Raw genomic sequence first — 6,000 nt, 5'->3', positions numbered from 1 at the left:
GGACTGCTCCCGGTGTCTAGTGCAAGTGAGGCTCGGAACAGGGAGATTCTACAGTTGAACGCGTGGCTAAAGGACTGGTGCAAGAGGGAGGGTTTTAAATTCATAGATAACTGGGAAATCTTCAAGTCAGGATGGCAACTGTACAGAAAGGATGGGTTACACCTCAACTGGAAGGGAGCAAATATCCTGGCTGGGAGTTTTGCTAGAGTGTTTCGGCAGGATTTAAACTAGTGTGGCAGGGGGGTGGGGAACAAAACAGGAGGTCAGTAAATACTGAGGCTGGGGTTGAGCTGGGGGCCAGGGCAAGGCTAGCTAAGAAGAGGAGCACTCTGGAGGAGGATGACCTGACTGGGCCTGGAGGTCTGGAGTGCATCTGCTCCAATGCGAGGAGCGTAACGGGTAAAACAGACGAACTTAGGGCCTTAATGCTTATGCGGAATTTGGATGTGGTTGCGGTGACGGAAACTTGGTTAAAAGAAGGACAGGACTGGCAGCTGAATATTCCGGGTATAAGTGTTTTAGGCGAGACAGAGGAGGGGCTAAAAAAGGTGGGGGAGTAGCGATATTAGTTAAGGAGCATATTACCGCGGTGCAGAGGGTAGACAACTTAGAGGGGTCATGTACTGAGTCGCTATGGGTGGAACTCAGAAACAGGAAGGGTGCAGTCACTATGCTGGGGGTGTACTACAGACCACCCAGCAGCCCACGGGAAGTGGAGGAAAGGATATGTCAGGAGATTCTGGATAGGTGTAGAAAAAATAGGGTTGTTGTAGTGGGGGACTTTAATTTCCCTGGCACAGACTGGAAAGTGCTTAGAGCTGGGGGTCCGGACGGGGAGGAATTTGTAAAATGCGTACTGGAAGGTTCTTTGGAACAGTATGTAGATAGCCCGACTAGAGAGGGGGCTATACTGGACCTAGTTCTGGGAAATGAGCCCGGTCAGGTCGTCAAAGTTTCGGTAGGGGAACATGTGGCAAATGGTGACCACAACTCTGTTAACTTTAGGATAGTAATGGACAAGGATGAGTGCTGTCCTACGGGCAGGGTGCTAAATTGGGGGAAGGCTGACTATAGCCGGATTAGGCAGGAATTGGTGGATGTTGATTGGGAGAGGATGTTCGAGGGTAAGTCCGCGTCTGGCATGTGGGAGTCTTTTAAGGAACTAATGATAAGGCTGCAGGATAGGCATGTGCCTGTAAAAAGGAAAGATAGGAAAGGTAGGATTCGAGAGCCGTGGATAACCAGGGAAATTGAGGATCTGATTAAAATGAAAAGGGAGGCGTACGTTAAGTCCACGCAACTGAAAACAGATGGAGCTCTGGAGGAATACAGAGAGAGTAGGAAAGAACTCAAACGGGGAGTTAGAAGGGCAAAACGAGGTCACGAGATGTTCTTGGCAGGCAGGATTAAGGAGAATCCTAAGGCATTCTATTCATACGTTAGGAACAAAAGAGTTGTCAGGGAGAAAATCGGACCTCTCAGGGACAAAGGAGGGGAATTATGCTTAGAACCCAAGGGAATAGGGGAGATCCTAAATGAATATTTTGCATCGGTATTCACAAAGGAGAGGGGCGTGTTAACCGGGAGTGTCTTGGAGGGAGGTGTTGGCCCATTAGAGAAAATCTCCATTACAAGAGAGGAAGTGTTAGGTTTTTTAGGGAACATTAAAACTGACAAAGCCCCAGGGCCTGATGGCATCTATCCTCGACTGCTCAGGGAGACGAGAGATGAAATTGCTGGGCCTCTGACGGAAATCTTTGTCGCTTCTTTGGACACGGGTGAGGTCCCTGAGGATTGGAGGATAGCGAATGTGGTCCCGTTGTTTAAGAAGGGTAGCAGGGATAACTCAGGAAATTATAGGCCAGTCAGCTTGACGTCCGTGGTAGGGAAGTTGTTGGAGAGGATTCTTCGAGACAGGATGTATGTGCATTTAGAACGGAACAATCTCATTAGTGACAGACAGCATGGTTTTCTAACAGGGAGGTTGTGCCTTACAAATTTGGTGGAGTTTTTTGAGGAAGTGACAAAAACGGTTGATGAAGGAAGGGCCGTGGATGTCGTCTATATGGATTTCAGTAAGGCATTTGACAAAGTCCCACATGGCAGGTTGGTTAAGAAGGTTAAGGCTCATGGGATACAAGGAGAAGTGGCTCGATGGGTGGAGAACTGGCTTGGCCATAGGAGACAGAGGGTAGTGGTCGAAGGGTCTTTTTCCGGCTGGAGGTCTGTGACCAGTGGTGTTCCGCAGGGCTCTGTACTGGGACCTCTGCTATTTGTGATATATATAAATGATTTGGAAGAAGGTGTAACTGGTGTAATCAGCAAGTTTGCGGATGACACGAAGATGGCTGGAATTGCGGATAGCGAAGAGCATTGTCGGGCAATACAGCAGGATATAGATAGGCTGGAAAATTGGGCGGAGAGGTGGCAGATGGAGTTTAATCCGGATAAATGCGAAGTGATGCATTTTGGAAGAAATAATGTAGGGAGGAATTATACAATAAATGGCAGAGTCATCAGGAGTATAGAAAGCACACCTAGGTGTGCAAGTCCACAAATCCTTGAAGGTGGCAACACAGGTGGAGAAGGTGGTGAAGAAGGCATATGGTATGCTTGCCTTTATAGGACGGGGTATAGAGTATAAAAGCTGGAGTCTGATGATGCAGCTGTATAGAACGCTGGTTAGGCCACATTTGGAGTACTGCGTCCAGTTCTGGTCGCCGCACTACCAGAAGGACGTGGAGGCATTGGAGAGAGTGCAGAGAAGGTTTACCAGGATGTTGCCTGGTATGGAGGGTCTTAGCTATGAGGAGAGATTGGGTAAACTGGGGTTGTTCTCCTTGGAGAGACGGAGAATGAGGGGAGATCTAATAGAGGTATACAAGATTATGAAGGGTATAGATAGGGTGAACAGTGGGAAGCTTTTTCCCAGGTCGGAGGTGACGATCACGAGGGGTCACGGGCTCAAGCTGAGAGGGGCGAAGTATAACTCAGACATCAGAGGGTTGTTTTTTACACAGGGTGGTGGGGGCCTGGAATGCGCTGCCAAGTAGGGTGGTGGAGGCAGGCACGCTGACATCGTTTAAGACTTACCTGGATAGTCACATGAGCAGCCTGGGAATGGAGGGATACAAACGATTGGTCTAGTTGGACCAAGGAGCGGCACAGGCTTGGAGGGCCGAAGGGCCTGTTTCCTGTGCTGTACTGTTCTTTGTTCTTTGTATACGGAGGGAGGTGACGGGATCCCACGATTCAGAGGGGTCTTTGTGTTCAGGTACGTGAATCACAGAAAGTTAGAGCGCAGGTAAAGCAAGCAATGGGGAAGGCGAATGGAAAATGGGTGATCTTTGCAGGGGGAATCCAGGATTAAATTAGGAAAGTGTTGCCGTCAGCTGTACATTGGCTGGACTGCAACAACGGTGCGGATTTAGTCTCCTCACTTTAAAAACAAAATCATTGCTTTCATAGAGTCATAGAATCCCTGCAGTGCAGAAGGAGGCCATTCGGCACATCAAGTCTGCACCGACCACAGTCCCATGCAGGCCCTATCCCCAAAGCCCACTCATTTACCCCAGCTGTTCCCCCTGACACTAAGGAGCAATTTATTATGGCCAATCCACCTAAGCGCACATCTTTGGGCTGTGGGAGGAAACTGGAGCACTCGGAGGAAACATACTCAGACACGGGGAGAACGTGCAAACTCCGCACAGACAGTGACCCGAGGCTGGAATTGAACCTGGGTCTCTGGCGCTGTGAGGCAACAGTGCTAACTGCTGTGCCGATGTGCCGAGAGGGGTTAGGACCATCAGGAAGAGACTCAGTAGGGTAGATGCTGAGAAATTGTTATCACCGGTCAGACAATCGAGGGAGTGGGGGTTCTAGAACCATAGAATCTCTGCAGTGCTGAAGGAGGCCATTCAGCCCATCGAGTCTGCTCCGATCACAATCCCACCCAGGCCCTAACCCCGTAACCCCATGTATTTACCCTGATAATCCCCCTGGCACTAAGGGGCAATTTAGCATGGCCAATCCACCTAACTGCACATTTTTGGACTGTGGGAGGAAATTGGCAGCACCGGAGGAAACCCACGCAGACACGAGGAGAATGTGCAAACTCTCCACAGGCAGTGACCCGAGGTCAGAATTGAACCTGGGTCCCTGGCGCCATGGGGCAGCAGTGCTAACCACTGTGCCGCGGGTATGCCTTCTTACCCACCTTACCTACACTGTCCTGTTGTCTTCAGGGACCGCCACCTACCCTTTATGAGACCAGTGAATGAATCCCACCCCGCCCACCCCCACTGCCAGCATTCCCACAAAGCAAAATCTATATTTCAGAAAAAGGAGGAAGCAGGGGAGGGTTTTGAGCGTTAAAAGGAAAATTTACTGGAAATACTCGGAATTGTCCCTGGTGCTGTGAGGCAGCAGTGCCAAACACTGTGCCACCGTGCTGCCCATATCTGTAACTGTAACACTACATTCTGCACCCTCTCCTTTCCTTCTCCCCATGTACTCTACGAACAGTATGCTTTGTCTGTGTAGCGTGCAAGAAACAATAGGCACAGAACAAGACAGCACGGAAACAGGCCCTTTGGCCCAACCAGTCCATGCCGATCATGGTGGTGCGTCCCAGCTAGTCCCAATTGCCTGCGTTTGGCCCATATCCCTCTAATCATTTCCCATCCATGTACTCATCCAAAATGCTTTTTAAATGTTGCGACTGAAGTGTATAAAATCATGAGGGGCATGAGATAGAATGAATCCACACGGTCTTTTTCCCAGGGAAGGGGAATTGAAAATGAGACGACATAGGTTTAAGGTGAGAGGGGAAAGATTTAAAAGAAACCTGAGTGGGTGGTGCGTACATGGAATGAGCTGCCAGAGAAAGTGGTTGAGGCAGGCGCAATAGCAACTTTAAAAACAGAGAAGGTTGATTTCATGGGATGAAGGGGTGATTAAATGAGGAAAGGCCTTGTAGCTTGGGAGTCAGAAGGGGTCCAGCTTCATTCCTTCAGGAGATGTGGGCATCGCTGGCGAGGCCAGTCCTTATTGCCCAGGAACTGAACGGCTTACCAGGCTGTGGGCCCTGATGGGAATTTGAACCCACGGTGTCAGCCCCGAGACCTCCAGGTGATCACTCCTGTGAGGTTTGATTTGATTTGATTTTTAAAAATTAATTCATGGGACGCGGGTGTTGCTGGCTGGGCCAGCATTTATTGCCCATCTTAGTTGCCCTTGAACTGAGAACATTGCCCAGCCATTTCAGAGGGCAGTTGAGAGTCAACCACATTGCTGTGGCTCTGGAGTCATGTAGGCCAGACCGGGTAAGGACGGCAGATTTCCTTCCCTAAAGGAACCAGATGGGTTTTTCCTGACAATAGACAATTGTCATCAGTAGATTCTTGATTCCAGATAGTTTTAACTGAATTCAAATTTCACCATCTGTGGTGGTGGGATTTGAAACCGGGTCCCCAGAACATTAGCTGAGTTTCTGGATTAATGGTCCAGTACCACGAGGCCATCGCCTTCCCATGTCACCTGTATTGGGATACAGTGAAAAGTATTGTTTCTCACACAGGCAAAAGCTTACCATTTGTAGAGTACATAGGGGAGAAGGAAAGGAGAGGATGCAGAACATAGTGCTGCAGTCACAGCTAGGGTGTAGAGAAAGATCAGCTTAATATAAGGTAGGTCCATTCTAAAGTCTGATGGCAGCAGGGAAGAAGCTGTTCTTGAGTCAGTTGGTATGTGACCTCAGGCCTTTGTATCTTTTTCCCGACAGAAGAAGGTGGAAGAGAGTTTGTCTTTGTTTAGTTTATTTTGTTAGTGCCACAATAATTTAGGCTTACAATAACACTGCAATGAAGTTACTGTTAAAATCCCCTTGTCGCCACACTCCAGCCCCTGTTCGGGTAAACCCAGGGAAAATTTGGCATAGCAAATGCACCTAACCAGCACGTCTTTCGGACTGAGAGGGGAAACCGGAGCACCGAGAGGAAA

The sequence above is a fragment of the Mustelus asterias genome, chromosome 30 (assembly GCF_964213995.1).
Source record: "Mustelus asterias chromosome 30, sMusAst1.hap1.1, whole genome shotgun sequence".
NCBI lineage: Eukaryota > Metazoa > Chordata > Chondrichthyes > Carcharhiniformes > Triakidae > Mustelus > Mustelus asterias.
Note: the sequence above shows the minus strand (reverse complement) of the source record.